Source organism: Cryptomeria japonica, chromosome 3, assembly GCF_030272615.1.
Source record: "Cryptomeria japonica chromosome 3, Sugi_1.0, whole genome shotgun sequence".
In the NCBI taxonomy this organism is placed as follows: domain Eukaryota; kingdom Viridiplantae; phylum Streptophyta; class Pinopsida; order Cupressales; family Cupressaceae; genus Cryptomeria; species Cryptomeria japonica.
The window spans coordinates 95,743,107-95,758,164 of NC_081407.1; the positions used below are offsets into that span (position 1 = coordinate 95,743,107).

Genomic DNA, 15,058 nt, shown 5'->3' on the forward strand with positions numbered 1-15,058 from the left:
AATTAGTATGCCATTAGCATTTACGAAACATCTAGAAAATGTTATTAATTTACATATAAACATATAAATAGACTGAGATTAACATAATATAGAGAAATTCAAGTTGATAAATCAATTTAAAAACAAACACACATGAGAAATCTCACCTTCAGCAAACATTGTTGCACACACCCATCATGTTATCTTTTTTTATTTTAAATTATAACATACCAAAGTTTGGGTTGACACGTATTATAAGTTTGTCCTTTAATTGCTTTAGACAGTTGTTATGTGCCATGACAAATGCTAAAAATGTTATGACTAAAAATACCACGTGGCCATATACGGAAGTGTAGTATGCATTGTAAAAACACTCTACTTCTTTTTGGTTTGTTATGCTATTCATTCTGCAGGTTGTTGTTTCAAGGCTGCTACATCAGTTTGTTTGTGTATGATTTTGCTGCAGGTTTATTCTAAGCACATCAGAAATTTGGAATTAGTTTGAAGTATATTGCTACAGTTTTTGGTTCCATAGATTATTTGGTCTGTAGACGTCTTAAAATTTTCCATTTCATTTTTTTGGGTGGCTTAAATTCAGCCAACGGAAATTGTTTTGTTTCAGAATCAGAAACAAAATAAAGGCATTCCATGACATTATATACATTGTAGTCTTGTTTGAAAAATTATAAGAAATTATTCGTTTGAAAAAATTATCCTTGTGGTTAACAGCCACACGCTCTAACTGACTGAGCTACTCCAGCTAACGTATGCTGACGGTTTTAACAACTTTTCTCCTCAATATTAATATATATATATATATATAATTACAGATCCCAATCTCAAGACATGAAATTTGAGATCATATTAAGTTTTTTTTTCAATCTATAAGCTAATTACTTATCTTTTATCACATAATATTCATGATTAAAAATAAACACAATTAAATAAAAAACAAATATTGTAAAAAACTCATACTATAATAATTGATTATAACTTCCAAATTAATATTTTTAAATATAATCTAAATATCATCTTTGTAAATAAAAAGATTGGTCATTGCAACATGCAATCAACTTTTAATGCATCATAATAAAAAATAATTAAGTAGGAAATAAATTATTAAGAGTTTGGTGAGTCTTCTAATTCAAAAATACAAGATAAACTAGTCAACTTTTGCCCTAACTGTTTAAAAAATAACTGATCTGATCAACAAAAGCCACGTGATAGTGATGGAGATATTTGATTAAATTCTTTAGGTCCTCAATCTCCAATTTAATGTGATTTAAAGAACCAAAGATTTTAGCGTATTCCAAGTTTGGTGTTGAAGAGTATTTCTCAAAATTTATTTGATTTCTGCTTGGAAAACAATTAAAACTGAATTAAATTAGTTTTATCGTGACAGTTTGGCCGAGTGGTCTAAGGCGCCAGATTTAGGCTCTGGTCCGAAAGGGCGTGGGTTCATATCCCACAGCTGTCAACTTTGATGAAATGTTTTGCTAAATTTATTTATGACCATTTTAAATATAGTGTTATTTTTCCTTGTCTGCGAAGGTACAAATTCAATTTCATCAGCTGGAGTTAACTATTTTTCCAGTTGAATTTTTATCATTATTCTTTTTCCAGCAGAAGTAATTCTTGGATCAACACAAGTTGAGTAAGAAAGCCAATTTACTATCAATCCATTTAACAGCGCAATCTGCTTTCGTAACGTAGAAAATTAATTTTTACAGTGTTATAACGTAAAAAAGAAAAATTTAACCACAAATATCTATAGTACAGTTCTCAGTGTTATAAGGTAAACGCTAGAGGGAGGGCTCGAAGCTCCGACCTTGTGGTTAACAGCCACACGCTCTAACCAACTGAGCTACTCAGCTGACGTTTGATGACGTATGCTGATCGTTTTCATAAAGCATTTTAATCAATAATTTGTATCATTATTTTTAATGAAGGTGCATTAACATCGCTATCTATTCTTAATGAAGGTGTATTGTCATCCTTTACGGTTTAGAAGCAACATATATTCTGCACACTGTAGCATTTTTAAGGCATCATATCACTAACATACAATCTTATGTAGCATATTAGTTTTTTCATATCAAATTAGAGTGAAAGTTAAAAGACTTTAGATCATAAACTATCTATTTATTATTACTACATAATATCAATATCTTGTTCACAAAGAAAATAAGTAATAACAATGAAATAATGAAGTGAGTACCATCCTCATTTTAGTATACAAAATAATTAGATTTGGATCGTATGAATTTCAATTTCAAAACATATGAATCAAAATTTTGATCATATTTTTTAATACAATTTGCTATCATATAGAGTTTTTTTCAATCTAAAAGCTAATTACTTGCCTTATACCACATAGTGTTCAAGCTATGTCATGTGTATTTCTTCTCCCAAGTCACCATATAGAAAAGTTGTCTTCACATCCATTTGCTCAATCTTAAGAACAAAAGGTGCTACAAATGTTAAGAAAAAACAAATAGATGTCAACTTGGGCAATTGAAAATTAAAAATCTTATACCATAATCAATTCCGTTAAGTTAGAAACATTATTCTTTAAAGAAGACATCTCATCATGCATGACCCACTTTTATGACTCTTTACCATCTGTCTCCATCACTTGACTCATAGCAGCTCATGTCTCAATAGTGGTAGTAATCAAGGAAAAACACCATATAAAATCAAGTGAACTGTATACCTATTTGGTTTTGCCATTTATTGAGTGGGTCTACTTAAAGGTTGAGGTGGGGGTTATTCTTTCAAATTGATGTAAAGCAAACTCCTCCTCCTTGAAAGGAATTTAACCAAAAGAACTTGTCACATTAGGTGAAATACATATATGAATATCTTTGTAAAATATTTTTGCACCATCTCTCACAACTTTCCCAAAAAACACAAAGGCACAAATCTTTATTCAATGAACAACAACAATACAAAGTCTTCATCTAAGAAGAATACAATAATCAAATATCTTTTTGAATATATTGAACAAATCTTTTGAGGTAGCCTAAAATAAAGAATATAAAGAAGCAATCAACGTGATACAAAAAAAAATTAACCAAAATTCTTACTCAAAATAACAAATAACCACAATTTAGTTTATTCCTACTTCCCAAGCCATTGCAAGAAAAAAGTTTCAAAATACATTCATCGTAATATTGCTAAAACAGTTGAATTTGGTTTTTGGGATAAGATTAATTGAATTTTTCAGTGTTTGATCAATAAATAAAAGAAATCAAAGGCACAAAATAAACAATTGCAGTTACTGCGTATAGGCTCAACGCTAGAGGGAGGGGTTGAACTTCCGAGACCTTGTGGTAAATAGCCAAAACGCTCCAACCAACTGAGCTACTCCAGCTGACATGTGCAATTTTTAATGAGGGTGCATTATCATCATGTACAGTTTAGAGACTTATCAAAGAGACCTTACGCAAAGATTCCAGTAACCATTTGACATAGAAAACTAAAAAAAAACTTGTTTGAGAGTAGAAAAACTAAGACAAGCATACTTGTCTAGTTACAGCAGGAGATCGAAACCTACATTTAGCAAAATTATCAATTATTGAATGCACCTTATTTCTGATACACCGTTTAGTAGAACAAAGCATAAATCTGTGCTCTATCAAATGCTAAGTAGAATACGTTAGAAGGATTTCAAGTACATGATATATAAAAATAGAGATTGGTTTTTACGTACTCTGGTATTCCTTTGCTAGCCCAATGTCAGTTTCCATTAGAGATTGATGTTATCTTGCATGAAAATACATATGCTAATCACAAATATTAGAATAGCTAATAGTTACCGAGAAGAACTATTGTTCAAAGTGCATTGATGCATGGTGCACACTGATCAAGACAAGAGAGACAAGCTTGAGCATTCCAAATGGTTTGATTTTAAAGCAACAACATGATATTCATAATACCCTAATTGTTCTCTATTGCAGAACGCTCATGATACTTTGAATTATTTCTGGATCTCTTAATCACAATGACACAGACCATAGTACCATAGTCCAACTATTCTTAGATAAGGTCATTTATAGCCTTCATAGTTCATAGTTCACTCAATTGCTAGTTTCTGTTTAGAATTGTTATTTCATGGGATATCCTAATTTCATAGTTCACTCAATTGCTAGTTTCTGTTTAGAATTGTTATTTCATGGGATATCCTCAGCTACTTATACGCTCAGCTCAATTCCTATTAAAAGTGACAAACTCTCAAATTATCATTAGCCAAAATATCATTGTAATATGTCAATTTTATAAAAAAACTAGATGCCAAGCAAAAGCCTTGTGAAAAACGATCCTAAACCTCCAAATTACCATCAGTGTCATATGTCAATTTTATATGAAAATAGGATGCCAAGCAAAAGCCTTATGACAAAGCGATCCTAGAGAATATATTTGTCAATGCCAAAAATAAGCTGCAAACATGAGATTTCCAATTGTAACTAAAGTATAAACATGAAATATCAAACAAAATGTTTTGGAAGCTCTTATACATAATTTGTGTAATGAAGCTATTATAGCTGAAGTTGTCACCTAATGTTTCTATCTGGCAATCATAAACATGATACTCCAAAATGCTTTGGCCTTTCAAGCTCTCCAACATAAATTGCGTCATGGAAAAGTATTACCTAATAATTTGTCTTGCAACCAGAAGCAATATAATACTCCAAATTGTTTTCGGAGCTCTCATGCATAAATTTTATGGATTACCATAATATAGGGCAACCGACACTTGTCCTAGGTGAGATGATAGCAACATCATTTGATTTTTTCATTTCAATCCAATGGAACATGATAATGTTCTAAAATTAACATAGGAGAAAGTGTCAGAGGCACATTCTTACTTGCTTGCTGCATTTTAGAATTTCCAGCAGAAGCAATTCTTCGATCACCATTAGTTGAGTAAGAAAGCAACATTATAACACAATTGATTCTTCAGTTAGCTACTAGTTAGAACATTTATTTTATTGGATGTCATTAACCAAGTTAATTGCAGTGAAAGCATGCAATCTTAAAATTCACGTAATCAAGAATATGAGAAATACATTTCAATTTTTTTACAAATTTGTTGTTGACTGAAATATGGTCTTCATAGGCATTCTCAGCCCTACTACATTTGGTCACATTAACACAATTAAGATGTCATTAGCATTTACTTAATATCTAGAAAATGTTATTAATTTACAGATAAACATATAAATAAACTGAGATTAACATAATATAGAGCAATTCAAGTTGATAAATCAATTTAAAAACAAACACACATGAGAAATCTCACCTTCAGCAAACATTGTTGCAAGCACCCATCATGTTATCTTTTTTATTTTAAATTCTAACATACCAAAGTTTGGATTGACAAGTTGTCCTTTAATTGCTTTAGACAGCTGTTATTTGCCATGACAAATGCTAAAAATGTTATGACTAAAAATACCACTCGGCCATTTATGGGAGTGTAGTATGCATTGTAAAAAAAATCTACTTCTTTGAAAGGAAAACAGAACTGAACTAAAACATTGAAAAAAAACCACGAAAATTCAACCCATCTCTATGTGCCAAACTCCCATTGAACAAACAACCTCGTTTGTGACAGAAAATGAGAAGCGTATATAACACGATTTTATATTTTATATATATATACATACTTGCAGAAACTATAAAAATGGGTCTTCAACAAACCTATTCTATAACCGCGACATATACTTTATTTAATTTTTTCACTTGGTATTGTCAAAATTTACAAAACATATACTCAGCATATATAACTACCTCAACTCAAGCATATGCAAGATCGCAAACAATTTGAGGAGGAGATTCAAGTTCAACCGTTTGAATCTCTTCCGTAGATAAAGCAACAAGGATCATCCACTCATTCATTTGCCAAAATTTATTTTATTCCTACTACTCAAGCAATTGAAAGAAAAATGTTTGAAAATAGAAACATGACAATATTGGTAATTAAAGAATTCGTAGTAATAGTCTAAGGCAATTGTTATTAAGGCGCCAGATTTAGGCTCTGGTCCGAAAGGGTATGGGTTCAAATCCCATAGCTGTCAATTGAGAACTATTTTGATAAATTTAGTTATGCCCATTTTAAATATAGTGTTATTTTTTCTTGTCTGTGAAGGGACAAATTCTATTCGATCATCTCAATTAAATCATTCTCCCAGGTGCAAATGGACTTTTATCATCGTCAAGGTTCACCTGATTCTTCTCCCAGCAGAAATTGAGCAAGAAAGCCAATACTCTCAATCCATTTCACAGCATAATGATAGGAAAGTGAACTTTTACAGTGTTAGATAGATCAATGAATAAAATATATCAAACCACAAAATCCAAATTTTCAGTTGCATGTAAAGAGCAAACGCTAGAGGGAGGGGTCGAACCTCCGACCTTGTGGTTAACAGCCACACGCTCTAACCAACTGAGCTACTCCAGCTGACGTGTGAATACGGTTTTCCACCAGATTTCTTTTTAATTTAAATATATAAAAAATATATATTTGTATTCAAGTTTTAATGAGGATGCATTATCATAATTTACGGTTTAGAGGCATTTCAAAGAGACCTTACGCAAAGATTCCAGTAACCATTTCACACAGAAAATTGGAAAAAACTTGTTTGACAGGAGAAAATTCAAGAAACCACGCAACTCCTCGGCTGATGTCAAATTAAGACTAGCATACTTGTCTAGTTACAGCAGGAGATGGAAGTCCACATTCACCAAATTTATCATTTATTAAATGCACCTTATTTCTCATACCTTGAGTGTATTTGTAGAGGTCAATAATCTATTCCAAAAAATTGTCAAATTTTGAAAAACAAACAGATACACCATTTAGTAGAACAAATTAGCATAAATCTATGCGCTATCAAATAGTCCTGTCTTACAACCAGAAACATAATACTCCAAATTGTTTTGGGAGCTCTCATGCATAAATTTTGTGTTATGGAGTGACATTTCCAAATTATATTTACAGTATCATCTAAGTTCTATCTTGCAACCAGAAGCATGATACTGCAAATGTTTTTGGAGCTCTCATGCATATATTTTGTATTCTGGAATGACATTTCTAATTATAACAAGAGCATCACCTAATAGCTCTATCTTACAACCAGAAACATGACATTCCAAAATGATTTGGGAGTTCAAATGCATATGTTTTGTCTTATGGAACTCTTAACCAGTATGGCATGGACCATGATCTAGCTAATCCAAGTGAGACCATTAGTAAATCCCTTTTCAAGGAGCCACTGGCTTTAATGGCATGCATCTTCATAGCACAGTTGATTCTACAGTTAGAACATTTATTTCATTAAACAATTTGGTTGCAGAGAAAGCACGCAATCCTAAAATTCACATAATCAAGAATATCAGAAATACAGTTCAATTTTATTGACAAATTTGTTGTTGATTAAAATATGGTCTTCATAGACATCCTCAGCCCAACTACATTTACTTATCCAAAACTCGAAGGGGGTTGTATCTATAAGTGTTGATAAAGGGGACCTATTAATTAATTAACATGTGATATGTGATGCTAACTACCTTTCCATATCATTTTTAATCCTTGAAACTAATCCCATTGAACATACTCTTCACTCTCTTCATCAAATATCTATTCTCCACTCTACAAAATTATTTTTCTATGTAATGTATGAATTTTTCTTATGCTATGCAATTCCACTCTCTTTACACAATCTATCAAATGCAATTGAACAATATTCTCAGCCATTGTTTGTTCTCAACATCTTGATATTTATACTTAATCTAATTTTCCATAAGAGCCCTAAAATTTTTTGGATTAACTAAAGACCTAGATTTGTACTTGAGAAAATAGAGCCAAGTGGACTCTAAGAGAAATAATCAATAAAAAAATATAATAAATTGATTTTTCTAATAAAGGCACATTACAAGACTAAACACATCACTATGAACAAGATCTAAAATCTCAAACGATTTATGCACACTCAAATAAAATTAAAAAACAATTTTATTTTCAAAATTAAGAGAAAAAACAATTAGCTCTTCTAGAAGATTTCTTATTATGATCTTAAGACCCTTCTCACCAATTTGATCCATATACTCATGCCACAACATTGTCTTCTAACAACTTGCTTTGTAAGATTAAAATATGTTTGAGAATCCACCTCACATTCCCGCTGCTACAAATCTCATTGTGACTTGCATCATTGTTACAAGGCTTGATATAGATAATCTTTTTTTTCAAGTATTGATCCTATATGTCTAGATACTAGAAATATCGTGCTATTCTGTTACATTGAACAATGTAGGTGAGATAGAATTAAAGAAGAAAATCATTAGTACATAAAATATTTCATATCTCAATATACAATTAACTTTGCAATGTATCATATTAAGACTAGTAATTGCACCTTAGTGTGCAATGGGCACGCCAAATAGGTGTGGAAGGTTAATTAGGAAAAAATTAGTCTATTTTTTGCAAATGATGTTTTTTCTTTGAGAGGTAGAGAGAGTTCGAGATAATGAGATAGAGACAAAAGGAGAGATGGATGAAAAAATATGAAGAGATAAAGATAGATATGCAGAGATATATAGATAGTATAGGAAGAGAGAGAGAGAGAGGGGGGGGGGGGGAGGGGGGGGGGGAGAGGGGGGGGAATGGAGGGATAACTAGCTCAATACATAGAGAGGGACATGGAGAGGGAAGCAGGTAAATAGATAGAGTTTTAAATAAAGAGGGAGAAATCGGGAGTGTGTATATGTGTTAGTAAGATATGTAGATATAGGGAAGGAGAAATAATTTGTGTGTGTGTGTGTGTGTGTGTGTGTGAGAGAGAGTGAGAGAGAGAGAGAGAGAGAGAGAGAGAGAGAGAGAGAGAGAGAGAGAGAGAGAGAGAGAGAGAGAGAGAGAGAGAGAGAGAGAGAGAGAGAGAGAGAGGAAAAGGGTGAGATAGAGAGAGATATATAATGGTAGAGAGATAGAGAGATGTAAATGGATATAGAGATGGAGATGGAGATAGAGATAAATATATAGAGAGAGGGAGAGATGGAAGGAGAGAGGAAGAGGGAGAGGGGGGGGGTAATTAAAATTGAAATTCTACACCATCCCTACTCAACTTGTATGGCACCTTGATGACCATGGCATAGCCAAACCTTTGCCAAAATATAATTCTTTTACACAATTTTCTCATAACCATCTCTTGCTATGCTATCCTAATGAGTTTTCTTCTACCATATCCTTTCATAATGCTATCTCATAAGCCATACAAACTATTCAAAATTGTATGTCTACTCTTTTGTTTCCATTTATATCTTTGTTTAATGTTTTGTGGCCACTATACAATCTTCACCTGTAAATAATCTTTCAAAGAGATCAAATAGTGTGGATCATTTAAATAGGCAAACCACGCTTGTTTTTTTGTTATTTTCTCTCTTATCATTAATATGAAAGAACTAATGTAATCCCTAGAAAATACAAATGTGTAAAAAAAAAATTCATGCTTTCATCAAAGCAATGAAATTGGGCCATGTTGCTAATGATGCCGAATGTTACAAAATCTTAGTACAAGCAATTTCATTTTTAAATGAGATGAACCAAAACCAATCTCTTTACAGAGCTACTTCAATCTATTTATAATAAATGAAATGAGGGATTGGGTTAAAGTGAAAAGTTAGTTCGTCTTAGGGAAAATGTAAGAGATTAAAAAATGTTACCAAAAAATGAAGTTGATTTGAGGAAAACGTGAGTAGGAAAACGATCAAAAAAATTGTGGAAAATGATTCAACAATTGTAGAAGCTGCAACTATTTTGCATGTCTCTCCTTGAATCTAGATCATAGTTTTTTGCAACAAGGCAATCGAGTTCATATAAGCTACACCTTTGATATAATAAATAGATATTTGTTTCCCATTTAAATAATACAACAATTGTATCACACAAATTAGATGTAACTTGTGTGGAAGCCCCACAACCTTTCCCATTACTATTGTATGAAATGTTCATGGGACCTAGCCATTAGCCCCAAGATTAAGGTTAAAATATTATTCATACTTGTGCATACATGTCCAACTATTCTGGTGAATTAAAAATATCATAGATCTAATGGTAGGGATTTTTTCATTGTCTTACATCCCATCTCTAAATAGTGATGCTTGAAATCAGTTAGTCTCCTTCACATCATCAAAACAAAATAATTAAAAGTAATGCTTGAAATTAATTAATTCACTTCACATAATTAAAAGATAACAATCAAAATTATCTATTCAAACACACATATATAAATACAAATAATTTACATTAATTTAAAAATATATACGTTTTTATTTATATATTATTTAATTTTTTATTTAAAAAATTTTAAAGTGTAAAAATTTCTTATTTAAAATTATTTTTATCCTATAACGACACATTATAATATTTAATAAAGTAAAACAATAAAATAATGTCTCAGTTTCTCACGTAAAACATATAATTAATAAAATTAACTTCTCTATACTTTATTTTAGTAACTGTTTTATTTTTGGTGGCAAATATAGATTACATACTGATTCAAAACTGGTGGTGGTGCGCAATAGGTAGTCAAGCACCAAGGTGTAAGGTGCAGATTCTCTTTGGAAAAAATGACCACATTGAAATCAGTGAATGTTAAACAAAAAACGCAAATGATAGTGAGAAATACGTATAAGGATGCGATGCATTGCATCGTTTTGCACGTCTATGCTAAATTATGTGCCATCGATCTCTCATGCCAACGCGCTTTCTCTCATAGAAAACGCCTTCGACGTAACAAGCTCAAATAACAAACTCCTTAATAGGTGTGTTGTTGAGCCTTATAATGATAATCCTAGATAACCAAATTAACTTTTACCCTGTCTGATTGAATAACATTGATTTGATACAGATGTTTGATGAAATTCCTTAGGCCATCAATCTCCAATTTGGTTTGATTAAAAGAAGCAGAGATTTTAACTTACAAATGCCCAAGTTTCAAGGGCATTTGTCAAACGATGCTCAAAAAATATTCGAATTGTATCAGCAAACCTAGTATAATGAGTATCATTTAATTATCAATAGACAGTTTGGCCGAGTGGTCTAAGGCGCCAGATTTAGGCTCTGGTCCGAAAGGGCGTGGGTTCAAATCCCACAGCTGTCATGCATGTAAGATAGGAGCGCAACTAATATCATAACCGCATCTTCGCTCGTTTTGAATTTAGTTTGTTTTCTAGTGAGTGAAGATACTGTGATTTATAATATATTATTTATATTTCTTTTCTCTTCTCCACAAATGCCTAGTTTGCTATATATTGTATGGACCAGTGTTTTATATCCACTCTCTTAGCAAAGTCCAGCCCCACAGAGTTGTAATATGATATGAAAATGATGCTAATTAGATGTTTCAGTCTATGGTGTTTATTTGGAATTGGAAAAAGCCCAGAGATGAGAGTGTGTAGTCTTTATTTTTTATCAATATATATTTTACGTTTGTTTTCTATTAAATTTTCTCCACCCCTTCAATCCTTCATCAAAAGAGATTTAAACATACAACTACAGATAAAAACAGAGCACACACACAATAAATAACACAGAGATTACGTGGTCAACTGATCGCTTTGGCTGATCTTACTCTGTTTTGGGAGGGACTAGAAGATATAGTGATGAAGAGGCTCAGGACACCAATAAAGAAGTCTTATCGGATAGGACAGACGACCAGTTACATTAAGCAACATATTAAGTCTAGAGGATAGGACTTTGAGTGTTTAACATTTTTAAGTCTAGAAGTCTATTCTTAGTGTGACAACATACATTAAACAACATATTAAGCCTAAAAAATGTCAGTCAACTTTGAGTATTTAACACTTTTAGACCTAAATATATAAACTTAATGTGTGTGATTTAAATCGTTCCTAAAAGAGACTGAACGAACTGTGTCCACTTTGAAAGATAAAAGTAGTGACATTGGCACAGATAGAAGACTATTGATCTCTCTGCTATAAGGAGTCGAAGTAGCCCCTCAAGATATTAAGCAGATCTATTTTCATAGAGGACACAGGATGGTTTTGGAAGGTACAAGGAAAAGATAGTTTTGGGAATGACATCATTGGTTCATCGACGCTCAAGGATAAATATGAGTGGTAGGTCTCAATTGAATTCACTGCGAAAATGGCGAGTACATGGAAGAGTCTATGGAGAATCAAATCATGGAGATGGATGATTCAACATGATTGGGAAGTCATAGAAATTAAGTGATTATGGATAATAATAAAGCTACTTGAAGGCTATCCTAAAACAATTTTTAGTTGCCTTCCCTCAGGATTGGAACGAAGAAACAGAAATAGAGTAAAAATAATCCTCATTAGAAATCCAAGCAACACGTGATCCTACGAACTATGATGAAAAGAGAAAAAACTATTTTTGATGCACACCTTCTTAAAGGTTGATGCAATTTTTACTATTATTTTGATATGATATATAGAAGGGAGTGGACCCCTGTCTACAATTTTCCCCAAAAAACACACAGGCAACAAATCTTTATTTGATGAATAATTTGCTAAAACAGTTGAATTTGTTTTTTGGTTTATCCCATAGCTTCCGTAACATAGAAAATTGAATTTTTCAGTGTTCGATCAATAAATAAAAGAAATCAAAGGCACAAAATAAACAATTGGACTTACTGCGTATAGGCTCAACGCTAAAGGGAGGGGTTGAACCTCCGACCTTGTGATTAACAACCACATGCTCTAACCAACTGAGCTACTCCAACTGAGCTACTCCACCTGACGTTGGCTATCGTTTTACTCAACATTTAATTCTTTTAGTTATTTTTTTTAGTTTTAAAATATCAGATGAAAACAATATATATTTGCAGTCTATTATGAATGAAGTTGCATTATCATCATATACAGTTTACAGGTATTCTTCACACAAAAGAGCATGTTTAAGGCACTATGAGTGTAATTTATTAGAGCCTTATCCCTGGAGGAAAGGACTTTATGATGAATAGGAGATAAAGATTCATAAGTGGATTTATAAATTTGAGGGGATTCATAAAGAGATTTGTTCATTGCCAAGATTTCCTTATGAGGGGAATGAGAGTTGATAGAAGTAGAAGATGATTTAGTTGAAGTGAGATCATCATCACTACTAAATATAGCATTCACATTGAGAGATGGTCTTTTAGATGCTTTAGTGCGTTTGCAGGGATTATAGCCAAGTCCAAAGGCATAATTGTGAAAATTAGTCTCTAGAGGAACTTTTATCCCTTGTTCATGAGCGCCACAACCATTTCCATGATACCCATGCTTAGCAAAAATGCGAAAACCACGACCATAACGATCAGCCATTTCAGGAAGAGAAGGTGGTTTTTCATAAGACAAAGAATCAAACTCTTCATAATTAGAGGTGTAAGGAGAAGAAGTTTGAGAAGCGGCCACAAAATTATTGCTCATAGATTCAGGTAAGACTGATTGATCTCTAGTTTCTTCCTTCTTTTTACCTTTAAGATCTCTAGGAGGAACCCTATATTCACCTACAAAGGTGGGATTAAAATCAAGAGATCCCCAATCGTCTTCCGCGAGAACCTTCTCAGGATCAAAAGCCTTTTCATGTGTAGACTCAAGTCCAGAAGGAGCTTCTTCAGGAGCTTTAGGCTCATCCAAAGAATTTTGATTATTAGAGGGTGATGATTTATCCATAGGTATCTTGTTTAACGAGTCATCACTAGAAGAGGAAGGCTTAGAAGAACTCCCTTTGGAAGTAGATGTTTGCAAACAAGCCTGAAGATTAGTATCGCCTATCAAGGTATATGTCTTATTGTTATAAATGAATTTAACTTGTCTATGCAATGTAGAGGGGACAGCTTGCATACTGTGAATCCAAGGTCTCCCTAATAACAAGTTGTATGTTAGATTTCCAGACATAACATGGATAGGAGTAGGCAAAGTAACAGGTCCCACTGTGATGGGTAAGGTGATAATACCTAATGAAGACTTAGCCACATTATCAAAGCCTCGAATGGGATGAGAGTCAGGCTCAATAAGGGATGTATCCACATTCATCTTATGCAATAGATTAATGCTACACACATTAAGGCCAGAGCCATTATCTACCAGTGTTCGTCTTATAGCAGTGTCATTTATGATAACCACAATCATCAAGGGATCATATTGTTGTTGAATTTCACTAGTAGGCAACTCATCTTGGGTAAACACAATTTGAGATTTAGGATTCATCACAGAGTTAACCAAAGACACTATATTACTAGATATATTAGGTGGAGGAACATTCAAATCTTTCAAGGCATCTTGTAACATTCCATGATGAACAGAAGAAGTTTGTATCAAATCCCAAAGAGATATCTTAGCAAGGGTAGCTTTAAGTTGTTTTATGAGATCATAGTCCTTACTAAGCATTTGTGAAATACGAGGCGCTTGAGGAAGAATAGGTTGGGAAGGAGGAAGTGAAGTGGGGATAACTGGAGGAGGACTAGGTTGCCTATTGTTTCTTGTGTTATAGGTATGAGCAACCGCATGATAACTCTCTCTAGTCAGTTGCTTAGCATAGTCATAAGGGCTCTTAGAAGAATAACCTCCTTGCACAGTAATAATAGGTTTCTTAGGAGTGCAAAAAGAATCATTAGCATAACCACCTTGAACCAGTAAGATAGGCTTATTTAATGGTTGAGAATTTTGAGAAGGACAAGCACCTTGGACAGTGAAGAGAGGTTTGTTAGGTGTCTCATTCACATGTATCAAATTGATTGAGGATGGTTTAGAGGAATGAACAAAAGTGTTGGAAGAATTATTGATAGTCTTCTCTTGCACTAAAATCTTATCACGGATTAAATCAATTTTAGGAGAGAGACAAGGGGTAAGCATTGATGTTCTAGTAGGAAGAGGAAAGGTCATATCATCCTCTATCATCACAGGATCTACATGGGGAATAAACTCTCTAGGAGAAGGATCAACACTACTCTCTAAAGTCTCACTTTTGAGAGGGAGATCTTTGAAAGAAATGTTAACCATCTTGCTTTGAACTAGGGTTTCCTTATGAGTAGAACCAAGTTGAGGAGAGGGA

At 32.9% G+C, this 15,058-nt stretch overlaps 5 non-coding genes across 5 annotated transcripts; 2 read left to right on the forward strand and 3 right to left on the reverse strand.

The window, feature by feature from the left end:
- Positions 1–1,376: 1,376 nt before the first annotated feature.
- TRNAL-UAG (transfer RNA leucine (anticodon UAG)) lies at positions 1,377–1,456 on the forward strand. Its single transcript has one exon. It is a non-coding gene; the product is annotated as a tRNA-Leu (tRNA).
- A 323-nt stretch (positions 1,457–1,779) lies between these two features.
- On the reverse strand, positions 1,780–1,852 carry TRNAN-GUU (transfer RNA asparagine (anticodon GUU)). The gene has a single exon. It is a non-coding gene; the product is annotated as a tRNA-Asn (tRNA).
- A 4,513-nt stretch (positions 1,853–6,365) lies between these two features.
- TRNAN-GUU (transfer RNA asparagine (anticodon GUU)) lies at positions 6,366–6,439 on the reverse strand. The gene has a single exon. It is a non-coding gene; the product is annotated as a tRNA-Asn (tRNA).
- A 4,619-nt stretch (positions 6,440–11,058) lies between these two features.
- Positions 11,059–11,138, forward strand: TRNAL-UAG (transfer RNA leucine (anticodon UAG)). Its single transcript has one exon. It is a non-coding gene; the product is annotated as a tRNA-Leu (tRNA).
- A 1,534-nt stretch (positions 11,139–12,672) lies between these two features.
- On the reverse strand, positions 12,673–12,746 carry TRNAN-GUU (transfer RNA asparagine (anticodon GUU)). Its single transcript has one exon. It is a non-coding gene; the product is annotated as a tRNA-Asn (tRNA).
- Positions 12,747–15,058: the final 2,312 nt, after the last annotated feature.